The 17,741-nt window shown below is 47.6% G+C and overlaps 1 protein-coding gene across 6 annotated transcripts in view; it reads left to right on the forward strand.

Moving 5' to 3' along the window:
* LOC106566761 (IQ motif and SEC7 domain-containing protein 1) overlaps window positions 1-17,741 on the forward strand; it is a 121,955-nt gene that overhangs the window by 52,656 nt on the left and 51,558 nt on the right. The window contains exon 1 of one of the 6 annotated variants that reach the window (XM_045693063.2): window positions 695-885. The exons of the other annotated variants lie outside the window; for them this stretch is intronic. The gene's annotated coding sequence lies outside the window, so the exon portion shown is untranslated. Of the gene's footprint in view, window positions 1-694; window positions 886-17,741 lie in introns of those variants that run through there. 6 annotated transcript variants of the gene reach the window in all.

Below are 17,741 nucleotides of genomic sequence, written 5' to 3' on the forward strand. Positions count from 1 at the left end.
TGACAAGACATGAGGCCCAGAGGAAAGACGGAGAGGTCTGGTGAGGCACGGACAAGACATGAGGCCCAGAGGAAAGACAGAGAGGTTGAGGTTTTCTAGAAGTCTGATGATACTGACAGCGCTTTCCGCTCACAATGTCCATGGTTTCAGTTTCAGATGGTGCAATCACGTGCAGTGATGAGTTTTTCATTTCCTTTCATACACTACAGAAGTGGTTTCATTCAAACCAGTTCAGATCGAAATACAATGTTTATTACAAGCCAATAAAGATTGTAATACAATGTTTAGTATAGGGAGCCAGCACATATTCAATCAGTAGATATTATAATAGACTTGTTTCAGTGCTTGCTGACAGAGCTCAGATTCCCCTGGTCATGAGCGAGAGAGACAGTGGTGACATTGCAGCGCTGCAACACAATGACTCTGGACATGTCCCCACTGAGCCCTGGGATCAACACAACAGCTGAATAAATGCACTGAAATAGAGAGATATGAAGGGGGAGAGAAAAAATGGCTGAGTGTATGAGAGAGAGAGAGAGTGGTATAAAGGGAACAGAGAAGCAGCAGAGAAGAGGGACAGAGCAAGTGAAGGAGGGAGGGAGGGGGGAAAGTGCAGGGAGAGCCTTCCTGTTTTATTGACGTTCAGGTTCCTGTCTGGTGCTCTATGTCTATCAACCCCAGGCAGCCTACACTACAGCACTATATCCCACCTCGATCCACTGCTAGCCTAACGGCTTGTTTACCGACCTCAGCGCTATGTAGATCAACGAGCCTGCCTTATAGTGCAGGGGCTTTCAGCTCCATCTCTCTCTCTCCTCTCTCTCCTCTCTCTCTATTTCTCTGCTCGTGACTGGACACAGAGGAGACAGATATATGGAGGCTCAGGTAGGTGGGCTCATTTATCTGTTTTTTCTCTGGCAGTGTGAGTTTGATGTCTGGTTGAAGCAGTAGCTACCTGGCTGCAGTGGTGGGGTTTAAGGGCTGTTGTTGACATGTGTTGGCTCAGTCGGTGTGTTGATGCGTTAGTGGGGTTTAAGGGGTGTTGTTGACATGTGTTGGCTCAGTCGGTGTGTGGCTGCGGTAGTGGGGTTTAAGGGGTGTTGATGACATGTTGGCTCAGTCGGTGTGTGGCTGCGGTATTGGGGTTTAAGGGGTGTTGTTGACATGCTGGCTCAGTCGGTGTGTGGCTGCGGTATTGGGGTTTAAGGGGTGTTGTTGACATGCTGGCTCAGTCGGTGTGTGGCTGCGGTAGTGGGGTTTAAGGGGTGTTGTTGACATGTGTTGGCTCAGTCGGTGTGTTGCTGCAGTAGTGGAGTTTAAGGGGTGTTGTTGACGTGTTGGCTCAGTCGGTGTGTTGCTGCGTTAGTGGGGTTTAAGGGGTGTTGTTGACATGCTGGCTCAGTCGGTGTGTGGATGCAGTAGTGGGGTTTAAGGGGTGTTGTTGACATGCTGGCTCAGTTGGTGTGTGGCTGCAGTAGTGGAGTTTAAGGGGTGTTGTTGACATGCTGGCTCAGTTGGTGTGTGGCTGCAGTAGTGGGGTTTAAGGGGTGTTGTTGACATGCTGGCTCAGTCGGTGTGTGGCTGCAGTAGTGGGGTTTAAGGGGTGTTGTTGATATATGCTGGCTCAGTCGGTGTGTGGCTGCAGTAGTGGGGTTTAAGGGGTGTTGTTGACATGTGTTGGCTCAGTCGGTGTGTTGCTGCGTTAGTGGGGTTTAAGGGGTGTTGTTGACATGCTGGCTCAGTCGGTGTGTTGCTGCGTTAGTGGGGTTTAAGGGGTGTTGTTGACATGCTGGCTCAGTCGGTGTGTGGCTGCAGTAGTGGGGTTTAAGGGGTGTTGTTGACATGTGTTGGCTCAGTCGGTGTGTGGCTGCAGTAGTGGGGTTTAAGGGGTGTTGTTGACATGTGTTGGCTCAGTCGGTGTGTGGCTGCAGTAGTGGGGTTTAAAGGGTGTTGTTGACATGCTGGCTCAGTCAGTGTGTGGATGCAGTAGTGGGGTTTAAGGGGTGTTGTTGACATGTGTTGGCTCAGTCGGTGTGTGGCTGCAGTAGTGGGGTTTAAGGGGTGTTGTTGACGTGTTGGCTCAGTCGGTGTGTTGCTGCGTTAGTGGGGTTTAAGGGGTGTTGTTGACATGCTGGCTCAGTCGGTGTGTGGATGCAGTAGTGGGGTTTAAGGGGTGTTGTTGACATGCTGGCTCAGTTGGTGTGTGGCTGCAGTAGTGGGGTTTAAGGGGTGTTGTTGACATGCTGGCTCAGTCGGTGTGTGGCTGCAGTAGTGGGGTTTAAGGGGTGTTGTTGATATATGCTGGCTCAGTCGGTGTGTGGCTGCAGTAGTGGGGTTTAAGGGGTGTTGTTGACATATGCTGGCTCAGTCGGTGTGTTGCTGCGTTAGTGGGGTTTAAGGGGTGTTGTTGACATGTGTTGGCTCAGTCGGTGTGTTGCTGCGTTAGTGGGGTTTAAGGGGTGTTGTTGACATGCTGGCTCAGTCGGTGTGTTGCTGCGTTAGTGGGGTTTAAGGGGTGTTGTTGACATGCTGGCTCAGTCGGTGTGTGGCTGCAGTAGTGGGGTTTAAGGGGTGTTGTTGACATGTGTTGGCTCAGTCGGTGTGTGGCTGCAGTAGTGGGGTTTAAGGGGTGTTGTTGACATGTTGGCTCAGTCGGTGTGTGGCTGCGGTATTGGGGTTTAAGGGGTGTTGTTGACATGTGTTGGCTCAGTCGGTGTGTTGCTGCGTTAGTGGGGTTTAAGGGGTGTTGTTGACATGTATTGGCTCAGTCGGTGTGTGGCTGCAGTAGTGGGGTTTAAGGGGTGTTGTTGACATGCTGGCTCAGTCGGTGTGTGGATGCAGTAGTGGGGTTTAAGGGGTGTTGTTGACATGTGTTGGCTCAGTCGGTGTGTGGCTGCAGTAGTGGGGTTTAAGGGGTGTTGTTGACGTGTTTGCTCAGTCGGTGTGTTGCTGCGTTAGTGGGGTTTAAGGGGTGTTGTTGACATGTGTTGGCTCAGTCGGTGTGTGGCTGCAGTAGTGGGGTTTAAGGGGTGTTGTTGACATGCTGGCTCAGTCGGTGTGTGGCTGCAGTAGTGGGGTTTAAGGGGTGTTGTTGACATGCTGGCTCAGTCGGTGTGTGGCTGCAGTAGTGGGGTTTAAGGGGTGTTGTTGACATGCTGGCTCAGTCGGTATGTGGCTGCAGTAGTGGGGTTTAAGGGGTGTTGTTGACATGCTGGCTCAGTCGGTGTGTGGCTGCGGTATTGGGGTTTAAGGGGTGTTTTTGACATGCTGGCTCAGTCGGTGTGTGGCTGCGGTAGTGGGGTTTAAGGGGTGTTGTTGACATGCTGGCTCAGTCGGTATGTGGCTGCAGTAGTGGGGTTTAAGGGGTGTTGTTGACATGCTGGCTCAGTCGGTGTGTGGCTGCGGTATTGGGGTTTAAGTGGTGTTGTTGACATGTGTTGGCTCAGTCGGTGTGTTGCTGCGTTAGTGGGGTTTAAGGGGTGTTGTTGACATGTGTTGGCTCAGTCGGTGTGTGGCTGCAGTAGTGGGGTTTAAGGGGTGTTGTTGACATGCTGGCTCAGTCGGTGTGTGGCTGCGGTAGTGGGGTTTAAGGGGTGTTGTTGACGTGTTGGCTCAGTCGGTGTGTTGCTGCGTTAGTGGGGTTTAAGGGGTGTTGTTGACATGCTGGCTCAGTCGGTATGTGGCTGCAGTAGTGGGGTTTAAGGGGTGTTGTTGACATGCTGGCTCAGTCGGTGTGTGGCTGTGGTATTGGGGTTTAAGGGGTGTTGTTGACATGCTGGCTCAGTCGGTGTGTGGCTGCGGTAGTGGAGTTTAAGGGGTGTTGTTGACATGCTGGCTCAGTCGGTGTGTGGCTGCAGTAGTGGGGTTTAAGGGGTGTTGTTGACATGCTGGCTCAGTCGGTGTGTGGCTGCAGTAGTGGGGTTTAAGGGGTGTTGTTGATATATGCTGGCTCAGTCGGTGTGTGGCTGCAGTAGTGGGGTTTAAGGGGTGTTGTTGACATGTGTTGGCTCAGTCGGTGTGTTGCTGCGTTAGTGGGGTTTAAGGGGTGTTGTTGACATGCTGGCTCAGTCGGTGTGTTGCTGCGTTAGTGGGGTTTAAGGGGTGTTGTTGACATGCTGGCTCAGTCGGTGTGTGGCTGCAGTAGTGGGGTTTAAGGGGTGTTGTTGACATGTGTTGGCTCAGTCGGTGTGTGGCTGCAGTAGTGGGGTTTAAGGGGTGTTGTTGACATGTGTTGGCTCAGTCGGTGTGTGGCTGCAGTAGTGGGGTTTAAAGGGTGTTGTTGACATGCTGGCTCAGTCAGTGTGTGGATGCAGTAGTGGGGTTTAAGGGGTGTTGTTGACATGTGTTGGCTCAGTCGGTGTGTGGCTGCAGTAGTGGGGTTTAAGGGGTGTTGTTGACGTGTTGGCTCAGTCGGTGTGTTGCTGCGTTAGTGGGGTTTAAGGGGTGTTGTTGACATGTGTTGGCTCAGTCGGTGTGTGGCTGCAGTAGTGGGGTTTAAGGGGTGTTGTTGACATGCTGGCTCAGTCGGTGTGTGGATGCAGTAGTGGGGTTTAAGGGGTGTTGTTGACATGCTGGCTCAGTTGGTGTGTGGCTGCAGTAGTGGGGTTTAAGGGGTGTTGTTGACATGCTGGCTCAGTCGGTGTGTGGCTGCAGTAGTGGGGTTTAACGGGTGTTGTTGATATATGCTGGCTCAGTCGGTGTGTGGCTGCAGTAGTGGGGTTTAAGGGGTGTTGTTGACATATGCTGGCTCAGTCGGTGTGTTGCTGCGTTAGTGGGGTTTAAGGGGTGTTGTTGACATGTGTTGGCTCAGTCGGTGTGTTGCTGCATTAGTGGGGTTTAAGGGGTGTTGTTGACATGCTGGCTCAGTCGGTGTGTTGCTGCGTTAGTGGGGTTTAAGGGGTGTTGTTGACATGCTGGCTCAGTCGGTGTTTGGCTGCAGTAGTGGGGTTTAAGGGGTGTTGTTGACATGTGTTGGCTCAGTCGGTGTGTGGCTGCAGTAGTGGGGTTTAAGGGGTGTTGTTGACATGTTGGCTCAGTCGGTGTGTGGCTGCGGTATTGGGGTTTAAGGGGTGTTGTTGACATGTGTTGGCTCAGTCGGTGTGTTGCTGCGTTAGTGGGGTTTAAGGGGTGTTGTTGACGTGTTTGCTCAGTCGGTGTGTTGCTGCGTTAGTGGGGTTTAAGGGGTGTTGTTGACATGTGTTGGCTCAGTCGGTGTGTGGCTGCAGTAGTGGGGTTTAAGGGGTGTTGTTGACATGCTGGCTCAGTCGGTGTGTGGCTGCAGTAGTGGGGTTTAAGGGGTGTTGTTGACATGCTGGCTCAGTCGGTATGTGGCTGCAGTAGTGGGGTTTAAGGGGTGTTGTTGACATGCTGGCTCAGTCGGTGTGTGGCTGCGGTATTGGGGTTTAAGGGGTGTTTTTGACATGCTGGCTCAGTCGGTGTGTGGCTGCGGTAGTGGGGTTTAAGGGGTGTTGTTGACATGCTGGCTCAGTCGGTATGTGGCTGCAGTAGTGGGGTTTAAGGGGTGTTGTTGACATGCTGGCTCAGTCGGTGTGTGGCTGCGGTATTGGGGTTTAAGGGGTGTTGTTGACATGTGTTGGCTCAGTCGGTGTGTTGCTGCGTTAGTGGGGTTTAAGGGGTGTTGTTGACATGTGTTGGCTCAGTCGGTGTGTGGCTGCAGTAGTGGGGTTTAAGGGGTGTTGTTGACATGCTGGCTCAGTTGGTGTGTGGCTGCGGTAGTGGGGTTTAAGGGGTGTTGTTGACGTGTTGGCTCAGTCGGTGTGTTGCTGCGTTAGTGGGGTTTAAGGGGTGTTGTTGACATGCTGGCTCAGTCGGTATGTGGCTGCAGTAGTGGGGTTTAAGGGGTGTTGTTGACATGCTGGCTCAGTCGGTGTGTGGCTGCGGTATTGGGGTTTAAGGGGTGTTGTTGACATGTGTTGGCTCAGTCGGTGTGTGGCTGCGGTATTGGGGTTTAAGGGGTGTTGTTGACATGCTGGCTCAGTCGGTGTGTGGCTGCGGTAGTGGAGTTTAAGGGGTGTTGTTGACATGCTGGCTCAGTCGGTGTGTGGCTGCAGTAGTGGAGTTTAAGCGGTGTTGTTGACATGCTGGCTCAGTCGGTGTGTGGCAGTGAGGGATGCAGACTGTGTCTCCAGAGTGTCTCTACAGGTGAGAGCAGAGGCTGCCAGGTCAATGGATCATACAGTACCGGCTCTGCTGCTTTGCACTGTTGTCTGACTTCATGGTTACACTGATTAATGTTGCCTGGAGGGAGAGAAGAGAGGGGAGAAAGAGAGAGAAGTGTTTATTTGTGTGTGCGCATACGTTTATTTAACTTAACTGTTCTTGTCCAAGCAGTGACTGTAGATCTGTGGCTCCTGTGTCCTCTGTTGTTTCTCTCTGTAGACCAATGATTGTTCACCCTGTCCTGTCTATGCTGGACCAGGGCAGCCCTGTCTCTCCCCAGCCAGAGCCAGTCCAGCTCTCCCCTCTGACTCACTGCAGAGCTCCTGGGCGATTCATCCTGCTCAGCAGCCGGCAGCACCCTATTGGCATCTTTTCAAATAAACCTATAGCGGACTGGACAGAAGCCTTCGTTAAAGCAAGTTAAACACACAGAGCCAAGAGAGGTCTCTCTCTCATCAGTCATTTGACAGAATGGAGGTTGGCACACTACAGGGTCATGGTGTATTGATGGCTTGTTTCTATGTGTTGTCAGGCCAGAGCTTTCATCATACATTCTCCATACTAGCCACTCATCGTTCTCACCCCCTCTCTCTCTTTCTCGCCTTTCTGGCTTTCTTTCTTTCTCTCTCTCTCTCTCTTTCTGCCATCAACACATTCTTTGTTGTCTTGTTGTCTGTAGGGGTGAGTTGAGTTTTGTTTTTCAGCTAGAGATCATAATGAAACACAGTATTCCCCTAACGATCATTAGTCAGAATTAACAGTTTTGAATCCCAGGTGTTTTCTCCACATTCCAATGCGTGAAGGCCTAAATGTGCTCTGTATTCAGCATCATGCGAGCAGGGATACTCTGTTGCTGCCTCTATAGAATATTATTTACCTCAAGACCAAACATCTGCTGAAAACAACTTAACCTTGTTCTGCCAAAATCAATGTTTACTCACTTAACCTTTCAGAGCTAGAGGCTGATAAATTGGGCTTGTCACCCTCACACTGGTCCTCCTGTTCAGCTCTCCTGGAAGTAAAGACTCTCAGCTCTGTGGTTCTGGTATATGTCTATAGTGCACGTGTGTGGAAAGGAAAGGGTCATATCTTGGCTGTCAGCAAGGCTGGTGGGAAAGCACAGTCCCACCTGAGCTGTGCATGTGATGTTTCTGTGTACCAGCTCAGTTTCTCCTGTCCTTTAGCTCTGGCTAGCATGACTTCCTATTTCTGAGTGACAACTCAGGTTTGGAGGAAGTTCATTGGATTAGAATCACTGCTTATCTTTGATGACCAAATTCAGTTTGGGTTTTACAGTGGTAGCCACTTTAACTGTAAGCTCATTTAAAATCATCAACCAGCCTCTTATGATTCAATTAATTCACTGTACTCCACCCGTACCTACACATCTCCATTTAAAGGAGCCAAACAGAGAGGCACAGGAGTGAAATCCATCCCCCTCTCTCATATTCTCTCACGGATCCCTCAGCTCCTCCAACTGGGCATCCCCTGACTGGTCTGGGGTCGTTCAGACTGCGGTTGAGGCTCACTACCCTTGGAATGACCAGTGTTTTATCCTCGTCTTATCGTGCAAGCTGGGAGAGCTGGGCCTGAGGGCTTCAAATGACTAATTCACAGAGCCCAGGACGGTGCAGGCAGTCAATAAAGCACTAAGCCTTATGGAGCGAACACTGAGTGAACAAAAGATTTGGAACACTTTTCTAATAGTTGCACTCCACCCTTTTGCCCTCAGAACAGCCTCAATTCCTGGGGTCTTGGACTACAAGGTGTCAAGCGTTCCACAGGGATACTGGCCCATGTTGACTCCAATGCTTCCAACAGTTGTCAAGTTTACTGGATGTCCTTTGGGTGGTGGACCATTCTTGATACACATGGGAAACTGTTGAGCGTGAAAAACCCAGCAGCGTTGCAGTTCTTGACACAAACCGGTGTGCCTGGCACCTACTACCATACCCCGTTCAAAGGCACTTAACTCTTTTGTCTTGCCCAAAATCCTTCTTTAACCTGTCTCTTCCCCTTCATCCACACTGATTTGAAGTGCATTTAATAAGTGACACCAATAAGGGAGCATAGCTTTCACCTGGATTCACCTGGTCATTCTAAGTCATGTAAAAAGCAGGTGTTCTTAATGTTTGGTATACTCAGTGTATATCACAGTGGCCAGGATAAGGCCAAGACACTGGAGAGATTGGCTCTCTGGTTGTAATACATGTCTCAGTAATGACTGTGATTCTTTCCCCTCATTCTGCAGGGCCTAATTGGGTTTGGAGTGTTGTGAGCTTTGTGTTGATGTTGCTGTCATGTGGGTGTGTGAATGTTGTGTATCCAGTGTTTTCTTTGGTCAGCTAAATCTGGTGCGACACATCACTTCCCATACTGTTAGACGTATGTTTTGTCGTACAGTGTCCCTGCCAAATAAACGTAATAAATGAAAGAAAAATATTCTCGCTCCATTCCGAACAAGGGATTCTATCCCTATTGGCTTTCACTAGGATGTTAGATGAGGTCCAGGAGATTTTGGTTCTGTATGGATTTAATGGACACGAAGCAAATTAAGTGTGTCGGGTCATTTGTCATTGAAAATGGTAGAGGAATCCATGTGTTCTACAGTACATAGGCCTATTCCACTCTCTAGTAAATGATTTAGCACCATCTTAAACCTTATCAAAAGCATTGAAGCGACTGAAACATAAAACTTGGTGCTGTATAATTCATTTATGATATACATTGCCTCTCCTTGCCCGTGGCTCGGGTCATGAGATGAAGTTCTCACATTCTTAAAAAGTCTCTGTTCCTTCCTTCCTGTCAGCTTGGAGGGGGTTTTATGAATATGGAGTGACAGTAGATGTGCTGACTTGCACTCTTCCAAGACTTGCTGGAAATGAAGTATGAATGGAATTTGCACACTCAGGATTTCTGGTTCCACTGGAATGTGTTGACGACAGGAAAATATTTCTCAACACTCTCGTGACCTGAAGACAAGTTGGCTTAGCTTCTCATTTTCACAGAGCATAAGAACATTTAGTGAAAGCAAAAATGAAAGACAGTATGACTGGTTAAATTAGTTATCCATGAATATGTTTTTTCAAAGGACACATTGTTTCCATGTTTTACACAGTGACCTACAGTATAATGTGTCCACTGCTAGCTACAACAAACCCAAGGCTTTACAAATGGAGGTATTTCAGGACATGAATAATGTATCTCCTAATTTCCCCTTCATTTTTGAGATGCTTTCAAGCAAACCTTTAATGAATATTTAAATACTAATGATCCAGGTCCCGTTGCAGTTGAAAAAAGCTCAAACATCCCAGGTTACCGTCACCAGTAAACTGATAGGCTGACCGTTTTCAGAGGTACATTCTGTGACAGGGGTTTGGACTTAGTTGTTGTTTTCCGCTCAGATTTGCAGCGTTTTGGAAAAGAGAGGAGGTTAGAAACCGGTTAGGATTTCCTTCAGTTAACAAATGTTTGAGGGCCTGACGCTGCAGTTCCCCCGATCTCCACCACAATGCTTTTAGCGGTCAAACTATAGCTATCTGGCTGTCCAATAGAAGCCTGTCTTTAGGGCTATATTTTAGGTTCATGCTACTCTTGTGTTTTTTACAGTATCATTATATGAGGACATACTGGACACACCTTTTAGGATCCCCACTCATAGATTAGAATCAGAATACATCTGTGGCTTCACTGTTGTGTGAGCCTCTTTTAACAACGGTGTCTAACATCACTATAGGAGAATCTAGAAGCTTGGCAAGTGAGGTTAATATTGTATGGAAGATAAAAAGAGTCCTTCCCCTTTTCCTCAAGGTGAGATCTACTGTACCTCTCAAATCACAGTGATATGGTGTTCCTTATCTCAGCCTTCCCACCATTTGCATGACATTCATTTCCTCCTGTTAAATCCATAGCTTAACTCTCCATCTGTAGGAGATCTCTTTAGGTGATGATGTCACTCAGTGCTAATCACCTTGTCGGCCATTATCTCGACTAGCCCCGTGGCTGCTGTCACTCCCACAGCTGGCCATTATCTCGACTAGCCCCGTGGCTGCTGTCACTCCCACAGCTGGCCATTATCTCGACTAGCCCCGTGGCTGCTGTCACTCCCACAGCTGGCCATTATCTCGACTAGCCCCGTGGCTGCTGTCACTCCCACAGCTGGCCATTATCTCGACTAGCCCCGTGGCTGCTGTCACTCCCACAGCTGGCCATTATCTCGACTAGCCCCGTGGCTGCTGTCACTCCCACAGCTGGCCATTATCTCGACTAGCCCCGTGGCTGCTGTCACTCCCACAGCTGGCCATTATCTCGACTAGCCCTGTGGCTGCTGTCACTCCCACAGCTGGCCATTATCTCGACTAGCCCCGTGGCTGCTGTCACTCTCACAGCTGGCCATTATCTCGACTAGCCCCGTGACTGCTGTCACTCCCACAGCTGGCCATTATCTCGACTAGCCCCGTGGCTGCTGTCACTCCCACAGCTGGCCATTATCTCGACTAGCCCCGTGGCTGCTGTCACTCTCACAGCTGGCCATTATCTCGACTAGCCCCGTGGCTGCTGTCACTCCCACAGCTGGCCATTATCTCGACTAGCCCCGTGGCTGCTGTCACTCCCACAGCTGGCCATTATCTCGACTAGCCCCGTGGCTGCTGTCACTCCCACAGCTGGCCATTATCTCGACTAGCCCCGTGGCTGCTGTCACTCTCACAGCTGGCCATTATCTCGACTAGCCCCGTGGCTGCTGTCACTCCCACAGCTGGCCTTAATCATTTAGAACAGAGCACTTTTGCCTAAAACAACTTTATGTGAAATGAATTATTGTACTACTGTCAACGGCCAAATGAGAAGGTCGTTAATGTGAAAAATCATCAGTCTTCTCCGTTTCAGAAGGAGCACAGAAAGTCATTCAGCACAGCTCTCATAGTCTCAACCTTTCCCTGTGTTTGAGTTTCAAACAGTCTGCAACTTCTGTGTTTGAGTTTCTTTCTCAAAATGGAAATGGTATAATTAAGCAACAAAGCCCGAGGAGGTGTGGTATATGGCCAATATACCACGGCTAAGGACTGTTCATAGACGCGACACAATGCAGATGGCCTGGACACAGCCCTTAGCCGTGGTATATTGGCCATATACCATAAAGCCTTATTGCTATTATAAACTGGTTTCCAACGTAATTAGAGCAGTAAAAATACATGTTTTACCCATGGTATACAGTCTCCTATAGCACAGCTGTCAGCCACTCAGCATTCAGGGCTCAAACCACCCAGTATATATATATATATATATATATATTATTTGTCAATTTGACAGCTTGACACATCGCCTAGCCTCGCCACAGGGCAGGCCTTGTTGTTTCTGTCCCTAATCAAAGATGTAAAATGTACGATGCAGCAGGCAGCACGAGAAAGGCTTGCTTTATGCCCTGTGCCAACTCAAACAATGGGCAGCGCCAGTGCAAACGGCAGGGCAGGGAGGTGCTCCTCTTGGGCTCAATTGCACGAGTGTCCTTTGCCGCGGGACTCGGATGCCACAGAGATACAGCGGGTACTGCTAGCCCAGAACATACGAGGGCAAGGGAGCACATAGTAGGTAAGCAGATCTAGCACAGCTCCAGTAGAACCCCAGGGCTGAGAGAGCAGACTATAGAGAGAGGGAGAACAGGACATGGCTGGAGAAGTGATTAGCTGGATGTGGTTGGGGAGGGGGGAATGTGAGGGGGTTAGGCGGATGACAGAGACGGGGGAGGAGGGATGAAGAGGATTTGTTGTTGAGGTGTTGTTTTGACCCTTTCACCCCACTGCCCTCCCCCCCCTTAGTTCTTTCTCTGTTTCTCATTCTCCCTGTCTTTCTCACTGTAATACTTACATTGTACGTACATCCTTACAAAAATAATTGTGTATTTTTCACTGAAAGTTTGTTTGATCTCTGATGCGACTGACCAATAATGCAAACTAATTCAACTGACAACAGATGTTATTGTGGGCCGTACAGTCAATTTGCTTAAATCAACAGCATCATTAGATTTCACTTTGCTCTTGTGTGTCTAATTGGATTTAATAGTCAGATGTACTTGTCAATCGCCCAAAACAAACAGGCCAGTTATTATATTAAGAATGTTTCACGCACACAGCTTACGTCTGGAATATAGATGATCAGGTTTCAAACTATTTTTGTAACCGTCAGAAGCAGACAGTTTTTACCCACCAATGTTTCAAAGCCATTGAAAATCGATTTTGGAGCCAGAGAAAGGAAGGAGAGGCGAGGGAGGCGTCTTTTACAGCGTTTGGCCTCCGCTTTACAGGCTGGGAGTCTGACTGATGATGGATTGGTCACCATGGTGTCGTTAGACCAGGAAGTAGATGTCAGCACAGACCTGTAGTTTGGTTCAAAGGGCTCCACAGCGTTTGGCTGCTGAAGGGAAGTCAAGAAGTTTTCAGGTTTTTTTCCTGTAGAAATGTGTTTGAAATTTACAGAAAATGTTGTTTCCTTTTGATGTTGTTTTAACATCACCTTTTGTTGTTGTGAGATGCAGTAATGCAACTGACTGTACTTCTATTTTCCAGTCCCAGAAAATATGATGAGACTTGTTTGGTATTTTATGTTTTGATTAAATTCAACATAAATAAACATCATGCATTCTGTGAACCATAAGCCGTCATATCAATTGACCATCTCAACATGACGTAGACAAATATGCCCCGTAAAAGCAGGTCAGTGTCTTTTTCCATCCCTTGCATCGTTCAATAACTGTCTCACCTCTTGACCCCATTTTCCCTCCTCACTCCATGGTCACTGAGATGCCTGACCTCATTGTCTTATGACATCATGGTCATAGCTCAACTCTCCCTCAGGGTCGCTATGTGACTGTTTATAGAGATAACAGAGATGACTCCAATGTCAGTTCTGGCCAGCAGATGGCCCTATCAATCTGGAGGGTGGAGGCACACTGCAGGACCTGTGTGTCTATCTATGGGACAGCTGTCATGCACTCTGTGTCACTAGCCCTTAACCACAGATCTGAGATCAGATTACTACACCCCAATCCTTATTTAGCCTGTTTCAGTGGTCTCCGCTTATGCACTCCAGCTGCCATCTTGTGTATTTATATTCTCAGTGGTCACTCACAGTTGGTAATCTGAGCACAGTGCTGTATGGCATGGCCGATCATGAGGGATACTCTAACTGGAAAGGGAAAGGTAATACTAGTATTGTGTCATATATCCTTGTTGTGCCCTCCAAGTAGGCCCATTGCAGTGTAATATCATCACTGAGCATTAGAGAAAGCCAATCTTCTACTAGTCATTTTGTTGCAAAATGTGGCATTACCAGAGGATTGTAATCTGTCATTGTAATGTACAGAACAACAGCACCACAGTCTACAGTGGGAGGTATTGTACCACAGTACCAGTTCTCTGTGGGTAGAGGCAGTGGTGTGTTGTTCATTTCTCTGACAGTGTGTTTACCATAGTGTAGTGTGTCACCTCTGATCTCACATGGCTCTGTTTTTAGCATGGCAGCACTGTTTTGTAGTGTGGTTTTGTTCAGGGGCGGGGCTTAGAGAGAACACAGAGCAATATGGTAAAGAGGACTGGAGGGAAAACATTTATGCATGGACAAACAAAGCTCCACTTTACACGGCTGCATTTTATTTGCAGTAACACAGGAAAAATAGGGTCTCTTTTTTTTCTTTAAGTTACTAACAAAATGGTTGCAGTAAAAATAGAACTCATGTACAGTCGTGGCCAAAAGTTTTGAGAATGACACAAATATACATTTTCACAAAGTCTGCTGCCTCAGTTTGTATGATGGCAATTTGCATATACTCCAAAATGTTATGAAGAGTGATCAGATTAATTGCAATTAATTGCAAAGTCCCTCTTTGCCATGCAAATGAACTGAATCCCCCAAAAACATTTCCACTGCATTTCAGCCCTGCCACAAAAGGACCAGCTGACATCATGTCAGTGATTCTCTTGTTAACACAGGTGTGAGTGTTGACGAGGACAAGGCTGGAGGTCACTCTGTCATGCTGATTGAGTTCGATTAAGAGACTGGAAGCTTCAAAAGGAGGGTGGTGCTTGGAATCATTCTTCAACCATGGTTACCTGCAAGGAAACACGTGCCGTCATCATTGCTTTGCACAAAAAGGGCTTCACAGGCAAGGATATTGCTGCCAGTAAGATTGCTCCTAAATCAACCATTTATCGGATCATCAAGAACTTCAAGGAGAGCGGTTCAATTGTTGTGAAGAAGGCTTCAGGGCACCCAAGAAAGTCCAGCAAGCGCCAGGACCATCTCCTAAAGTTGATTCAGCTGCAGGATCGGGGCACCACTAGTACAGAGCTTGCTCAGGAATGGCAGCAGGCAGGTGTGAGTGCATCTGCACGCACAGTGAGGCGAAGACTTTTGGAGGATGGCCTGGTGTCAAAAAGGGCAGAAAAGAAGCCACTTCTCTCCAGGAAAAATACCAGGGACAGACTGATATTCTGCAAAAGGTACAGGGATTGGACTGCTGAAGACTGGGGTAAAGTCATTTTCTCTGATGAATCCCCTTTCCGATTGTTTGGGGCATCCGGAAAAATGCTAGTCCGGAGAAGACAAGGTGAGCGCTACCATCAGTCCTGTGTCATGCCAACAGTAAAGCATCCTGAGACCATTCATGTGTGGGGTTGCTTCTCAGCCAAGGGAGTGGGCTCACTCACAATTTTGCCTAAGAACAAAGCCATGAATAAAGAATGGTACCAACACATCCTCCGAGAGCAACTTCTCCCAACCATCTAGGAACAGTTTGGTGACGAACAATGCATTTCCGGGATGATGGAGCACCTTGCCATAAGGAAAAAGTGATAACTAAGTGGCTCGGGGAACAAAACATCGATATTTTGGGTCCATGGCCAGGAAACTCTCCAGACCTTAATCCCATTGGGAACTTGTGGTCAATCCTCAAGAGGCGGATGGACGAACAAAACCCTACAAATTCTGACAAACTCCAAGCATTGATTATGCAAGAATGGGCTGCCATCAGTCAGGATGTGGCCCAGAAGTTAATTGACAGCATGCCAGGGCGGATTGCAGAGGTCTTGAAAAAGAATGGTCAACACTGCAAATATTGACTCTTTGCATCAACTTCATGTAATTGTCAATAAAAGCCTTTGACACTCATGAAATGCTTGTACTTACACTTCAGTATTCCATAGTAACATCTGACAAAAATATCTAAAGACACTGAAGCAGCAAACTTTGTGAAAATGAATATTTGTGTCATTCTCAAAACTTTTGGCCACGACTGTACAAACGCACAGGCCTGGGATTGCATACTAGACTTTATTTATTTTGAATTGTGTCGCCTTTCCATTCTTGTCCATTTGACTCTACTATCTTCTGCCACAGAGTGAATGTGGTGAGCAGCACAGTAGGGGTTGGGAGATCATCATTAGAGAGAGCTGGGTGTAGCAGCCCTCTCTGCATAATTGGTTGTGTGCAAAACAAGAATAACCTTAGTGCTGCTGGCGGCCAATTAAACAAATTATTTGCCTTTTTAATTGATGCAATCAAACTGCTATTTTGCTGCAGCGAGAAACAGGAGGAGGAGAAACAGCCCATCTGTTTTGCCTACTGTCACATCCAATATATTGTCCCTATTCTTTGGTACCGTACAACATGAGTGACACGTTCCCTATTCTAAATGTAGAGTTCAGGCATTACTAACGGATGTAGAGAGACGTTTTCAAGACAAGCCCTTCAGACATCACTAGCTGGTGTCTGATGATCTTTGATGGTTCCCTGAAGATCCAGTGGTAACACATCTGTTCTGGCATCGCTGCCAGCCAGGATGGGATTTGATGAGCAACGCTGCATATCCTTTCATTACTGTCAGTCCAACCTATTTATACATCTGCTTCCAGCTCCCGATTAGACACTGGAATCCTTTATTCCCCAGAAAAATGTGTTTGTTTCTAACTTTGAACGAGTTCCTAACTATTCACTCCAAATATCCCGGTCCCCTACTTCTGTTAAAACGCTGCCATATCAAACTATGACATCACCAAGCTAATCGCTTCCAGACCGGGCAGATAGTCTGATTTTTATTTATTTTTATTTTATTTATTTCACCTTTATTTAACCAGGTAGGCTAGTTGAGAACAAGTTCTCATTTGCAACTGCGACCTGGCCAAGATAAAGCGTAGCAATTTGACACATACAACAACACAGAGTTACACATGGAATAAACAAAACATACAGTCAATAATACAGTAGAACAAAATAAAACAAAAAGTCTATATACAGTGAGTGCAAATGAGGTAAGTTAAGGCAATAAATAGGCCATGGTGGCGAAGTAATTACAATATAGCAATTAAACACTGGAATGGTAGATGTGCAGAAGATGAATGTGCAAGTAGAGATACTGGAGTGCAAAGGAGCAAGATAAATAAATACAGTATGGGGATGAGGTAGGTAGAAAGATGGGCTGTTTACAGATGGGCTATGTACAGGTGCAGTGATCTGTAAGCTGCTATGACAGCTGGTGCTTAAAGCTAGTGAGGGAGATATGAGTCTCCAGCTTCAGAGATTTTTGCAGTTCGTTCCAGTCATTGGCAGCAGAGAACTGGAAGGAAAGACAACCAAAGGAGGAATTGGATTTGGGGGTGACCAGTGAGATATACCTGCTGGAGCGCATGATACGAGTGGGTGCTGCTATGGTGACCAGTGAGCTGAGATAAGGCGGGGCTTTACCTAGCAGAGACTTGTAGATAACCTGTAGCCAGTGGGTTTGGTGACGAGTATGAAGCGAGGGCCAACCAACGAGAGCACACAGGTCGCAGTGGTGGGTAGTATATGGGTCTTTGGTGACAAAACGGATGGCACTGTGATAGACTGCATCCAGTTTGTTGAGTAGAGTGTTGGAGGCTATTTTGTAGATGACATCACTGAAGTCGAGGATCGTAGGATGGTCAGTTTTACGAGGGTATGTTTGGCAGTATGAGTGAAGGATGCTTTGTTGCGATATAGGAGGCCGATTCTAGATTTCATTTTGGATTGGAGATGTTTGATGTGAGTCTGGAAGGAGAGTTTACAGTCTAACCAGACACCTAGGTATTTGTAGTTGTCCACATATTCTAAGTCAGAGCCGTCCAGAGTAGTGATGCTGGACGGGCGAGCAGGTGCGGGCAGCGATCGGTTGAATAGCATGCATTTAGTTTTACTTGCGTTTAAGAGCAGTTGGAGGCCACGGAAGGAGAGTTGTATGGCATTGAAGCTCGTCTGGAGGGTAGTTAAGACAGTGTCCAAAGAGGGGCCAGAAGTATACAAAATGGTGTCGTCTGCGTTATCATTTTTTCTGGTGCAGTGCTCACTGGCCTTGGCTTGGCCTCCCAAGAAAGCAAATATGAGAAATGGTGCAAGACATCATGTAGACAGAGTAGTGCAGCACAACTCTTTATTATACAATACAAACTCTGTGAGTGGGTCTCCAGGAAACTAGCTATCACTTCAATGGAAAAACACTGGAGGTCTCAGGAATCTGCAGTACTGTAGCTAGGTGCCGTTTTCCATTTTCATTT

Source organism: Salmo salar, chromosome 13, assembly GCF_965601325.2.
Source record: "Salmo salar chromosome 13, fSalSal1, whole genome shotgun sequence".
Taxonomy (NCBI): domain Eukaryota; kingdom Metazoa; phylum Chordata; class Actinopteri; order Salmoniformes; family Salmonidae; genus Salmo; species Salmo salar.